Source organism: Erpetoichthys calabaricus, unplaced genomic scaffold, assembly GCF_900747795.2.
Source record: "Erpetoichthys calabaricus unplaced genomic scaffold, fErpCal1.3, whole genome shotgun sequence".
Taxonomy (NCBI): Eukaryota; Metazoa; Chordata; class Cladistia; order Polypteriformes; family Polypteridae; genus Erpetoichthys; species Erpetoichthys calabaricus.
Genome location: NW_026261636.1, coordinates 21,413 through 35,629, shown reverse-complemented (window position 1 = coordinate 35,629; position 14,217 = coordinate 21,413).

Below are 14,217 nucleotides of genomic sequence, written 5' to 3'. Positions count from 1 at the left end.
TTTTAAAAGGTTTAGTGAAAATTCAAATCAAATAGTCCACACAAGAATAAAGAAAAAGGTTGTTACACACACAGAATAAAAAGCAAAAAAAAAAAAATAAAATGGGGGAAAAAATTTCTCTTTTCTTAACTTACCCTTTTCTTGATTAAACTTTAGTTGTTTTCTATACTAAAAGATGTTTTACTTCATCTTCAGTACATTCTAAACATATGGCGCTGCACGTTCAACAGAGCAAGTTGCATTACATACTATTGGGCACGTTAAGGCATGGTTTGAAACTGTGTGCCCTCCATACATTAAGTACAGCAAGGCAGGTCACTAACTAATCTGTAGTCATAGGGACAAGAAACAGTTAGAATATACTAATTCAATTCAGCTTGTGGGGGTTATAAGAACCTCTTTTAGATTATGCACTTTTTTATAGGCAAACATTTAACATAACTAAGCAAACACTTCTACGTTCTTGACATAACCTAAAGCAAATGGCTCTTACAATGATAATATTGGAGAATTCGAAACAGTTTCCAGGTTTGTGCTAATAACTTAACTTAAGCTACTATGGATTATTAATGCCTGTGTGGGGGTAAGTGCATATGTGAGTACTGGTTTAGTATGGCTTACCTCAAGGTGACAAGTAGTCTCTCTTCAGGGCTTACACTGACTCGCAAATTGGTTGACAGTATTTGAAGAACTTATGTGGAAATCATTGTGTTTCTTCATAGATTACACAAAAGCTTTCTTTCTTTACATGCTGTGCAGTCAGAGGGTGAACCCAGAAGTGGCGATTTTTTTTTTAACACAGAGAGGTCAAGGTTCAGTTCTAGTACAGCCAATTGATCCTTATTTTGCAAATCCAATGAAGGACAAACCCCACAGGTTTAAAAACACCCTGAAGTGCCTGATAACTGCCCCTCACAGGTAAATACACAAAAATACAATCTGGGCTGCAGCTTGGCATTTAACAGAGGCAAACGAATGCGAATGTAACATCATGTTATAGTCATTTAAGCGCCACTACAAAATCTATATATATAATTCACTAAGCCAGAAGACAAGTAGCCAACCATGGAAAGCACGCCGGAAGGGGCGTGGATTCACTAAGCCGCCGACAAGTAAGACACCCATGGTGCACGCAGGAAGGAGCCACGCCCACCAACTCTAAGACCATTGGATGCGACGACAACTCGCAGAGCCACGCCCACCAACTCGGACGCGACGACACAGAAAAAACGGCGTCATTTATATTCATCTGTTGTAGAGGCCACATGCACCTCCGAGCCACGTTGACTGTTCATAGAGGCATGTTTCTCGTGGAGGTGAATCGCCATATGCAGCGTGTAAAACGGTTTGTGAGGGTTATCCCATGGGATCCTTAAAACAATCCTTTACAACTGAGGTTAAAACACAATGAAGTAAGCAGTCTTTAAAAACCAATACTCCCTGTGCCTCTGTTTCATTAGCGTTGGCTCTCCTCCAATTGTAAGTCACGGACAATATATGTTTACCTCTCAAAACACAATGAAGGAAGCAGTCTTTAAAAATCAATAAGCGCTGTGCCTCTGTTTCATTAGCGTCTCACCTGCTTCATCCAATGGTCTTAAAGTTGGTGGCCGGGGCTCCTTGAGTTGCTCTTGCGAGCAGGCACATGACCAGGGGGTGTGTAAGCTTAGAGAACGAGGGTGGAGGGGTGAGGACCAGGTAAGAAGAGGCATGTTTGTCACGGAACTGAATCGCTGAATGACCGTGCGACGACGGTCGGCTGGCAAAAACTGGCTGACAAAAGCGTGTGCATTATACTTACTGAAAGGACCGTTACGGATTTTGCAAATGTTCATTTTTTTCTCTCCTTTTAGACAACTGTCTTTCCGGAAGTGTTCAGCTATCAATATATTATTTTTGCGGCGTTTGCCTACAGGACCATTTGCAGCGAGAGAGTGAGAGCATGTGACACACACACACACACACACATACATACAGACAGACAGACACGCGCTGGACACATAGGAATAATAATACTTCGTTACATTGATATAGCGGTGTTCTCAGTATTCAAAGCACTATCCACACAGGAAGTAACCGGGAAGCGAACACACAATCTTCCAGAGTCTCCTTACCGCAAAGCAGCAACACTATTACAGCCCCACAAGGCAGTTAAAAAATACACGGGGCTCGAATTTGTTTTCACTTTTGTAGATAGCATTGTTGCAATTTTACTTTTCTTGGTGGCTTATTACATTACGGATGTTTCACATGTTCATTGTTTCCCCTGTACTTAAAAGACATTAAAAAAGTGTTTCTCAACTGTGACTACAAGTATTGACAACTGTGTCGTTCAGGAAGTGGTCACCCATCAATACATAATTATGCGGCGTATGCTACGCCGCGGGTTGGCTAGTAAAACTTAAAGGCCTAGGTTGCTCACAGCGCATTCATCTAACCAAGATTTGAATCACTCTTGTGGACAGCGCCTTAAATGCAAACGGACTACTAACACACATAAAGGCTATGCATAAATACGAAAAAGTGTGCATTACGTTAGTCTGTAAATAGGCTACAATGTCTTTGTAACTTCTACATTTTTTGCAAGGTTGACTAGCATCTCAGCATGCACTTCTCTGGGGTTATTTTCTTGGGATGCAAATAAATCCTAACTTACTAAATAATACTATTGGAAGCACAGATGGAATTATATGAGCACACAGAAGTAGTGCATTGTTTATAAAATTTGAGCACTGAAAAGTTTTATAGTGCATTTTAAAGTCAATGTAATGTGAAGTCTAATTTGAAAATTGCATGTATTGAACGTAAAGTGCTGTGGCACCATACTTTGTAGCAAGGATTTTAAAATCAAGGACACAGTGGAGTCTTAGTTCTAAAGAGTGTTTCCTCTGAATGAACAGCAGAGAATAAATTTGGTCTGCAGGAAAAGATAACTGCAGGCCCATGTCTTAATGCCTTAAACGTGTAACTGATTACAAAAAACATTTTAACCAGTTTTGGGGAGGGAACAAATGTCCCATACCTACTTCAGTTGCAATAGTTTTCATGCTTATACAGATGATTGTTTCTGTAATTTTAGAAATAAATACCTCTATAAAAATTCTTTGAACTGATTTGTGTTTCGGCCCTTTAAATGTCTAAATTCGTCGTATTAGCCCCATTAGTTAGAATTGTGCAGTAACAAATGTTGCGTACTGGCTTGCATTTATCTTGTCAATTAAGCCTGCTGAATTTGTCATCTTATTAACATCTGTGAGTCAGTGTAAACAAGGCTGCAATTGTAGCCGTGCCCATTGGTTGAAGGATGAGACTGAATCGGAAGTGTATTTTTAATGTAGGCTGTAGAGTTGATACCATGAAAATGAGTATTGAAACAATTTTTAAAATGTTACATTCGATACTTAACAATATTTTGACACTTTTGACAACTCTAGTATAGAATATATTGTAATGATTAATTAGAGTGAAGTATTTCGACAGACTGTTTTTTTTATCTTTGCAAAAAGATAAAACTACTTTGAAACTCATTTTTGCCACTGTTTTCTTTGGGCAAACAAAGATTGCGCACTGTATTGAGTTTTGTACATTAATCCAGATTCCTTCTATCTATCCATTATCCAACCAGCTATATCCTAACACAGGGTCACAGAGGGTCTGCTGGAGCCAATCCCAGCCAACACAGGGTGCAAGGGGCAGGAAACAAATCCTGGGCAGGGCGCCAGCCCACCGCAGTAATCCAGATTCCTTCTTTGTCATATCTTTAATAAAAATGTTCTTTTTTTTCCTCAGAGGCTACAAACACATAAGAAGGCAACCTACTGGTGTTACCAAAGAGGTAAGTAAGCAGATAGAATGTAATGTTCTTTATTTCATAAATGTTTGTTTTTTTTTTTGTTTTTTTTTTTACTTTAATGATTTACTCATTAGTTGGATACGTTTTTGTAATAATGTACAGTACATATCAGATTATCCATCCATCCGTCCATCCATTATCCAACCTACTATATCCTAACTACAGGGTCACAGGGGTCTGCTGGAGCCAATCCCAGCCAACACAGGGCGCAAGGCAGGAAACAAACCGCGAGCAGGGCGCCAGCCCACCGCAGGGCACGCACACACTGGGGACAATTTAGGATCGCCAATGCATGTAACCTGCATGTTTTTGGACTGTGGGAGGAAACCGGAGAATCTGGAGGAAACCCAAGCAGACACGGGGAGAACATGCAAACCCAGGTCTCCTAACTATGAGGCAGCAGCGCTACCGCTGCGCCACCATACCGCCCATATTAGATTAATCTTTACTAATTAAACACCACAGAGTATCCTGATTGGGCTGCTAATAGAAATCGGCAGATCTGTAGCGAGGCTACATAATAATAGTATGCTCTGTTTGTGCTAGGTGCGTTTTGTTATCATTGTCCCGTTTGGTGTCCATTATATGTGCGTCAGGAAATGTTGTCCCCGTAAGTGCAGAGGGGAAGGATGATGGAGAGAGACCGCAGCCCCGAGACGGAAATTGCCTGTTAACTCACCAAATACATCCGGGACCTTTTACATTTAAAAAAGAGGAACGAATGTGAAAGAGGAAAGCGAGGGGAGAGAGAGAGAGGAGACAAATCGAGGAGCGAAAAGAAGACAATTTAACCATCCATTTATCAACTCATCACTGCCAATCATTGCTTTAATCCACTGCTTGCTTTTTTCTACACCCGATTCAATATCATGACAGCCAGAGCCGAGAAGCCCTGGGGTTCGAATTCATTCCAGCCATTGCCAGGACTTTTCACGGTGAGGTTATTTTGCTTTTGGGAAGGAGCACAATATCACTACTAGGGAATCCAGTGGGTTGGGATGGTGGTCCTTTGATAGGTGATCCCCTTGTAGTTTTCAGTCAGCAATATGACTTGGTCTGGTGCACACTGTGCTTTCACTTTCAAAGCGTTCTTCAAAAACAACGACTCCATTATCACTATGCAATGCACCTTCCGAACGCACTTCAGCATTCCTCCTAATTGTGACGTTCCACATCAGAAAACAATTCTTCAGTTGGTGGATAAATTTAGACAGACGGGTACAACATTGAACAGAAAATCTCCAGGCCATCCTCAAGACTGTACGAACGCCTGAAAACATCCAAGCTGTAAGGGCATCAATTTTGCATTCCCTTTGACGTTCAGCTTACAAACATGCTTCTGCCTTAGGCATTAAAACTAGGGATTCCCGGACATTTTTCATTCCCGGGAATGAAATTGCTCTAATTCCCGGGGAAACGGGAACGGCCAAGCTCACATATATAGCTTGTAAAAATCGATCAAGAAATAACAGTTATAGTTGAAAATAATTAAGGTGGCGCCATTGCTGCAACTTGCACTTCATCAGACAACAGCTTTGAACAGCAACTTGAAATTGCAATGCGTCAGTCTGTTGCTTCCGCATTATCTGTGCCAAGAAACTTGCCATCACAGAATGATGACAAGAAACTGGATGCATCAGTAAAAGCTGAAATGGCGGTGTTTCAGCGCAACGGCAAGCGTGGGCGTTGTTTAGAACAAGTGTATCAGTGTCTGATGATTGTGCCGCCTACTTCAGAGGAGGCAAAGCGTGCTTTCTCAGCGGCTGCCGTACTTCTGCACGAAGGTGCGCTCTCGCATGGACGACCACACGCTGGACACGTTGATGATAATAATAATAGTAATTCGTTACATTTATATAGCACTTTTCTCAGAATTCAAAGCGCTATCCACACAGGGAGAAACCGGGAAGCGAACCCACAATCTTCCACTGTCTCCTTACTGCAAAGCAGCGGCAATACCACTGCACCACCTGTGAGGACGTTGTGCTTTTTACACTCTTATTACTACAACCAAATATACATGTACTTCTATGACAGCATAAACTACTTGTAGATAAGGTTAGTCTTTTATTTGTGTCAATATATTGCAGTAGTTTTATTAAAAATAAGTGTCGGTCGTTCTAAAACCGTTCACGTGTGAGATGCCCGTGCACTTTGTGAAAGGCGGGATTCCCAAATTCCCGGGAATGGATAAACCCGTCCGGGAATGGATTCCCTAATCACTACAGCCAGTTTCAATACCGCCGGACTTCATTTTGGACTCATTTTTCACCACATTTTCAATTGCTGTGTTTAACTGATCGGTTTGTATTTGTATTTGTGTGGTGTGTTTTTGTTTATTATTTAGGGGCAAGGGAGGATTCAGTGTAAATATTTGTATATTCGTGTTCTTATATAATAGTCCACTGGTTTTTTGGATAGTGCTGTTTTGTGTGCACATATACACTAATATATATAATAGTGCATCCGGAAAGTATTCACAGCGCATCACTTTTTCCACATTTTGTTATGTTACAGCCTTATTTCAAAATGGATTAAATTCATTTTTTTCCTCAGAATTCTACACACAACACCCCATAATGACAACGTGAAAAAAGTTTACTTGAGGTTTTTGCAAATTTATTAAAAATAAAAAAACTGAGAAATCACATGTACATAAGTGTTCACAGACTTTGCTCAATACTTTGTCCATGCACCTTTGGCAGCAATTACAGCCTCAAGTCTTTTTGAATATGATGCCACAAGCTTGGCACACCTGTCTTTGGCCAGTTTCGCCCATTCCTGTTTGCAGCAGCTCTCAAGCTCCATCAGGTTGGATGGGAAGCGTCGGTGCACAGCCATTTTAAGATCTCTCCAGAGATGTTTAATCGGATTCAAGTCTGGGCTCTGGCTGGGCCACTCAAGGACATTCACAGAGTTGTCCTGAAGCCACTCCTTTGATATCTTGGCTGTGTGCTTAGAGTCGTTGTCCTGCTGAAAGATGAACCGTCGCTCCAGTCTGAGGTCAAGAGCGCTCTGGAGCAGGTTTTCATCCAGGATGTCTCTGTACATTGCTGCAGTCATCTTTCCCTTTATCCTGACAAGTCTCCCAGTTCCTGCCGCTGAAAAACATCACCACAGCATGATGCTGCCACCACCATGCTTCACTGTAGGGATGATGCCAGGTTTCCTCCAAACGTAACGCCTGGCATTCACACCAAAGAGATCAATTTTTGTCTCATCAGACCAGAGAATTTTCTTTCTCATGGTCTGAGAGTACTTCAAGTGCCTTTTGGCAAACTCCAGGCGAGCTGCCATGTGCCTTTTACTAAGGAGTGGCTTCCGTCTGGCCACTACCATACAGGCCTGATTGGTGGATTGGTGCAGAGATGGTTGTCCTTCTGGAAGGTTCTCCTCTCTCCACAGAGGACCTCTAGAGCTCTGACAGAGTGACCATCGGGTTCTTGGTCACCTCCCTGACTAAGGCCCTTCTCCCCCGATCGCTCAGTTTAGATGGCCGGCCAGCTCTAGGAAGAGTCCTGGGGCCTCATTTATAACGCCGTGCATAGAACTCACACTATAACATGGCGTAAGCACAAAAGCGTGAAAGTGCGTACGCACAGAAAAATCCAGATGCAGGAATCTGTGCGTACACAAACTTCCACGTTTTTCCACTACATAAATTCCGATCAGTGTGAAAAGTAATGCACGTGCATGCGCCTTCTGTCCCGCCCCAACTCCTCCCAGAATTATGCCTCTTTGAATATGCAAATCGATATAAATAGCCTTCTGTGAAAAGACAATGGGAAAAGCACGGGGGAAAATATAAGAATTTCAGTGAATACCAAGTGGAGGCAAAGGAAAAACGTACTATTTGTTGGTTTAAACAGTGGTATAATCAACAAAAGAAAGTTGATCGAGTGATATAGTGTCGGAGAAACTCGAAAGCTCAAGTTCACAAAGTCGCACAGTGCCCGAAATGAAAAAAGAAGTTGTCACATATCAAAGTCGGCGTGAAAAGGCAACTCGTAGCGGACCGTCTGAGTGTCATATGAAAGCTTATTAGGGTACAGAGAAAAAAAATAGGCACATAGTGGGGGGAAAAAAGCACGAAATGTCAACTTTAATCTCGAAATTTCCACTTTAATCACATAGTTTATTGTGTCATTAAAGTAGAACATCATAAACTTCATCTTAAAATCGTTTATTTTACTAGTTTCTCAATTAGCACGTTAAATGCTTTGTTCTGTGTTTGATCTTCTATGTGCTCTGTGTGTGTGAATCACTACGTGCTTCCATTCTTTCTCTTTCTCCAACAGGACACAGAATCCATTACATTCGTGATATTACAGCACTCTGAATAATTAAAATACTGAGATGTATACGTGATATCTTTTTCATGATGATAGGAATGAAAGCATGTTATTAAACATGGGAACACGGTGGTGCAGTGATTGTTCATATCTCACAAAAGAGGCTTGCTGCGCCATGTGCGACCTTCGATGAAATAATTTATTACAGAAGTATGGTCTCTTTTAAACGTACTAACCTCCAATTCCTGTCATTACTTTTTTTTCTCCAAATACCCAATCGCCACACAATCAGCTCTGTAATAGACGTTAAGCCATCTGTAAGCTTAGAACGCCGATTCTTCAAAACTTTTAAGGAACATTGAAATATCTTCATAGTACATGTTTAATTATTCTATCCGTCTATCCTTCCAGTGTCGCGTCAGCACCAGCAATAATACAGCGCAAGGCAGGAGCTATCCGTGAACTAGGTAGCGCTGCGGCACCGTGTCCTCACGTTTAATTATTTACAATACAGATTATTTAAATGAAGTTAAAGTTTTATCTGTATACTATAAGCAACATATTTTGCTGCATTTCATCTTAATGATATCGTCGTCATACGCGCTTTATAAAGTGGCGCAGGTTGTGCAATATTACAGCTGTAATGCAAGTTTACAGTGGGGTAATTGTACTTATAAGTACAAACAGTTCTACAAGGAGCACTTCATGGACTGATTGAGTGTGTTTATAGTTCTTGGGATGAAACTGTTTCTGAAACGCGAGGTCCATACAGGAAAGGCTTTGACGCGGTTTGCCGTGGCTGAGGTAGTGTGTGCTTGAAACTGCATACCGATAATTCTCTTTCCGATCAGCTGCTGCTATGATTCCCCACTCAGATACAGTGATATAAATACTCCGAGTGGTGCAGTGAGAGTAATATGGAAAAAGATGATCCGCTGTGGCAACCCTTAACGGGAGCAGCTGAAAGAAGAAGAAGATGCAGTGAGCATAACAACGCTAAAGCAGTTATGGTATTTGGAATACTATGGCTATTCCCTGGACCATTATATTGCTACAGGTTAATTACAATCAGATGCATTACACTAATAAACAATATGCACTTAATTTCAGTGTATTTATAAAGCCGCGTGAGTAATGTGGGTCTAAGAAAGAAAGGGTAACCACACAGGAACAGTAGCACTGCTTTGACGCTGGGTGCCGCCAGTCTGCAAAACCGAGTGGAGAAATTGCGTACATCAGGGTATGAGGTACCGTGGAAATGGCTTTACGCTAAGTTTAGGTTTTATACATCGCGATGTGAGCATGGAAACGTTCGTACGCAACATTTCTGTGTGTACGCACCGTTTATACATGAGGCCCCTGGTGATTTCGAACTTCATCCACTTACGGATGATGGAGGCCACTGTGCTCACTGGGACCTTCAAAGCAGCAGAAATTTTTCTGTAACCTTCCCCAGATATGTGCCTCGAGACAATCCTGTCTCAGAGGTCTACAGACAATTCCTTTGACTTCATGCTTGGTTTGTGCTCTGACATGAACTGTCAACAGTGGGACCTAATATAGACAGGTGTGTGTCTTTCCAAATCATATCCAGTCAACTGAATTTACCACAGGTGGACTCCAATCAAGCTGCAGAAACATCTCAAGGATGATCATGGGAAACAGGATGCACCTGAGCTCAATTTCGAGCTTCATGGCAAAGGCTGTGAGTACTTATGTACATGTGCTTTCTCAATTTTTTTATTTTTAATAAATTTGCAAAAACCTCCAGTAAACTTTTTTCACGTTGACATTATGGGGTGTTGTATGTAGAATTCTGAGGAAAAAAATGAATTTAATCCATTTTGGAATAACGTCTCGGTACACGAACAAATCGGTTTACGACCAAAAAGTTCGCCAAACTTTTGCCTCGGTTCACGACCACACACTCGGTATACGAACAAGCCAGTCTCTCACTGTGCATTTCCTGTGCAGCAAGCAAGAGAGAGAGAGCGAGAGAGCGCGCGACACACACACACACACACACACAGAGGCAGCGAGAGAGAGAGAGCTGCGCACACACACAGGCAGCACAAGCGAGAGAGAGGGCTGGACTCATAAGGTAGAGAAGGCAGTTAAAGAATGCACTGGGCTTAATTTTGTTTTCACTTCTTCACTTTTTACTTTTCTTGGTGGTTTATTAAATTACGGATTTTTTCTATATATATAAATATATATAATATATATATATATATATATATATATATATATATATATATATATATATATATATATATATATATATATATATATATATAGTACTGTGGAAAAGTTTTAGGCAGGTGTGAAAAAATGCTGTAAACAAAATGCTTTCAGAAATATAAATGATGATTGCATTTTGTAAATTGATAACAATAAACAAAGTGAGTGAAGAAAAGGAAAATGTAAATCAAATCAATATTTGGTGTTACTACCTTTTGCCTTCAATTCAGCATCAATTCTTATAGGTACACTTGCACAAAGTCAGGGATTTTGTAGGATTATAGTCAGGTGTATGATCAACCAATTATACCAAACAGGTGCTAATGATCATCAATGTCGCACATAGGTTGAAACACAGTCATTAACTGAAACAGAAACAACTGTGTAAGAGGCTTAAAACTGGGTGAGGAACAGCCAAACTCTGCTACCAAGGTGAGGTTGTGGAAGACAGTTTCATGTCATGGCAAGATTGAGCACAGCAACAAGACACAAGGTAGTTATACTACATTAGCAAGGTCTCTCCCAGACAAAGATTTCAAAGCAGACTGGGGTTTCAAGATGTGCTGTTCAAGCTCTTTTGAAGAAGCACAAAGAAACAGGCAACGTTGAGGATCGTAGACGCAGTGGTCGGCCAAGGAAACTTAGTGCAGCAGATGAAAGACACATAAAGCTTGTTACCCTTCAACATCGGAAGATGTCCAGCAGTGCCATCAGTTCAGAACTGGCAGAAACCAGTGGGACCCAGGTACACCCATCTACTGGCCAGAAGTGGTCTTCATGGAAAACGCCATACCTCCGACGTGGAAACAAGGCCAAGCGACACAAGTATGCACGAAAACATAGGAACTGGGGTGCAGAAAAATGGCAGCAGGTGCTCTGGACTGATGAGTCAAAATTTGAAATATTTGGCTGTAGCAGAAGGCAGTTTGTTCGTCGAAGGGCTGGAGAACGGTACAATAATGAGTGTGCAGGCAACAGTGAAGCATGGTGGAGGTTCTTTGAACGTTTGGGGCTGCATTTCTGCAAATGGAGTTGGAGATTTGGTCAGGATTAATGGTGTTCTCATTGCTGAGAAATACAGGCAGATACTTATCCATCATGCAATACCATCAGGGAGGCGTATGATTGGTTCCAAATTTATTCTGCAGTAGGACAACGACCCCAAACATACAGCCAAAGTCATTAAGAACTATCTTCAGCGTAAAGAAGAACAAGAAGTCCTGGAAGTGATGGTATGGCCCCCACAGAGCCCTGATCTCAACATCATCAAGTGTGTCTGCGATTACATGAAGAGACAGAAGGATGTGAGGAAGCCAACATCCACAGAAGATCTATGGTTAATTCTCCAAGATGTTTGGAACAACCTACCAGCCGAGTTCCTTCAAAAACTGTGTGCAAGTGTACCTAGAAGAATTGATGCTGTTTTGAAGGCAAAGGATGGTCACACCAAATATTGATTTGATTTAGGTTTCTCTTTTGTTCATTCACTGCATTTTGTTGATTGATGAAAATAAATGATTAACACTTCCATTTTTAAAAGCATTGTTTGTTTACAGCATTTTTTCACACCTGCCTAAAACTTTTGCACAGTACTATAAATATATACAGTGATAACTTGTCAATTTTTTTGTCTTGAGTTACGAGCCAAAATTCGAAATACGATCCATCAAAGAGCTTGTCCCCGCACATTCTGAGGAACTGACGACAGAGGAGTTGACGGAACTACATACGCAGCAACATACGGAGGCTCTGCAGGAGATCGGTATCGTAGAGGAGGTTATCTCTTAAAGTGAGATAAAGGAAGTGTTTGCAATGTGGGAAAAAGTTTCGAACTTTAAAGAAAAGAAACACCCTGAAAAAATTACAACTGATCATACAGTGGCGCTATTTAATGACACTTGCTTAACGCCTGACTTTATTGAAAAGAAACTGAACGTGCAGCCGCGCTGTTTAATGTCACTTGCCTAACACCTGACTTTATTGAAAAGAAACTGAACATGCAGCCACACTATTTAATGACACTTGCCTAATCCCTGACTTTACTGAAAAGAAACTGAACGTGCAGCCTTGCTATTTAATGACACTCATTTCAGAAACATTCTAAAGGGGAGGACTAAACAAAGCTCCTTGGACAGGTTTCTATTGAAACGCCCTGCGAATGAAAGTGTGGCAAAAAAGAAAAAAAACTAGTGAAAAAGAAAATTAAGTTAAGCAAAAGTGAAGTGAAAGGAAAAAAAACATTACAATACGCTAATCGGCTTTGCCAACGTCTGTTTATTTCTTTAGATTCTCTTTTATGTATTAGGTTTTATTTTGTTTGTATACAATATTTGTTCATTATTAATACATTTTTCTTATGTTGAAAACATTTAACAAAAAATTGGGGTTTTTTTTGGGTGCTGGCACGAATTAATCTCATTTCAATTAATTTCAATGGGGAAAATTAATTTGAGATACAAGCATTTTGACTTATGAGCTTGGTCACGGAACGAATTAAACTTGTATCTCAAGGTATCACTGTGTGTGTGTGTGTATGTATGTATGTATGTATATGTATGTATATATATATATATATATATATATAAATATATAAATATAATATATATATATAAATATAATATATATAATATATACCCCAGGGTCCCAAGCCAGTTTTGATCATTTTAAACCTAGTTCTTCTCCTATGTTCTACATTCAGCCTATTCAACTGTTTATGAGGAAGGATGAAGGTTAACACACATTGGTGGCTCTGAAACAGTAGCTTTTTATTCTTGTTAAATATTAATAAGCACTAAAATTAAATACTACATTTTTATTTTATTATTAACATTCTTCTTTGTTAATCATTAATTTCCAATCTATTCTAAAATGATGGTAGATCCAATAAATTTACCAAAGCTGAATACATTGAACTATCAGCAGACCTGAACAAAAAAAGAGATGCTTTGCAGATTGCTTGTGTAGAGATGTTGAAAGGGGGAGGCTTTGAATCAGTGTAGACACAGAAAAGGAAAGCAGTGCCTGTTGGTAGAGACAAGAGAAAAGTCTCTTAGCAGGAGCACTATGAAGTAGGTGGGCGAGACTGAAGTGCATCCAACAATGAAGATCCAGGTTTAGCTGCTGTGCAACCAGTGGTTCTTCCAAGAGACACTTTTTTCCCCAGCTTTAGTTTTTTTGTGCTCCCATGTGTATCATTGGGCAGCTTCTAGTATAATATACCATGGTTTGAGAATCACTGCTTTTGAATAAATATAAAGCAAAAAGGCATAAAAACAACTTATCCCTATTCACTCAGTGGTACAAACGCATGGTGGGAGATGTATAATTACGTAAAATGACAGGAATGCATATACTATGATTCTTCAGATACAAATAAGTGTATAAAATCAATTTTTTTCAGCCTTTTTTTTTTTTTTTTTTTTTTTTTTTTACTTAAACCTGTAGCAAATTAGTTTTGATGCAGATGCTGTTGTCTTCACTTGTATGTATTGCTGAATGTAACCAGTGGCATGCATAGTGTTGCAATAAACTCCATCACAGGTGAGCTAGATCAGCAGCTGGTTTCTTATTTGAACAGCAGAACCCACTGCTTGTAATTCCTGTGTTCTAAGTGTTCATCCTAAGCCTTGCAATACTGGAAATTTACACTGGGTATGGAAAAGAATCACCCCCTTTGAAATATTTGCATTTGTTTTGCTTTTCAGCCTTACATGAAAACACACACATAAAATGTCTTCCCAGTTTTACTTACTCAGTGCAACCTATAACATCCAAGTGAAAGATACCACAGCTACAGTTCAGAAAAATGATAAAAATTCAAAAGCAAGGCAT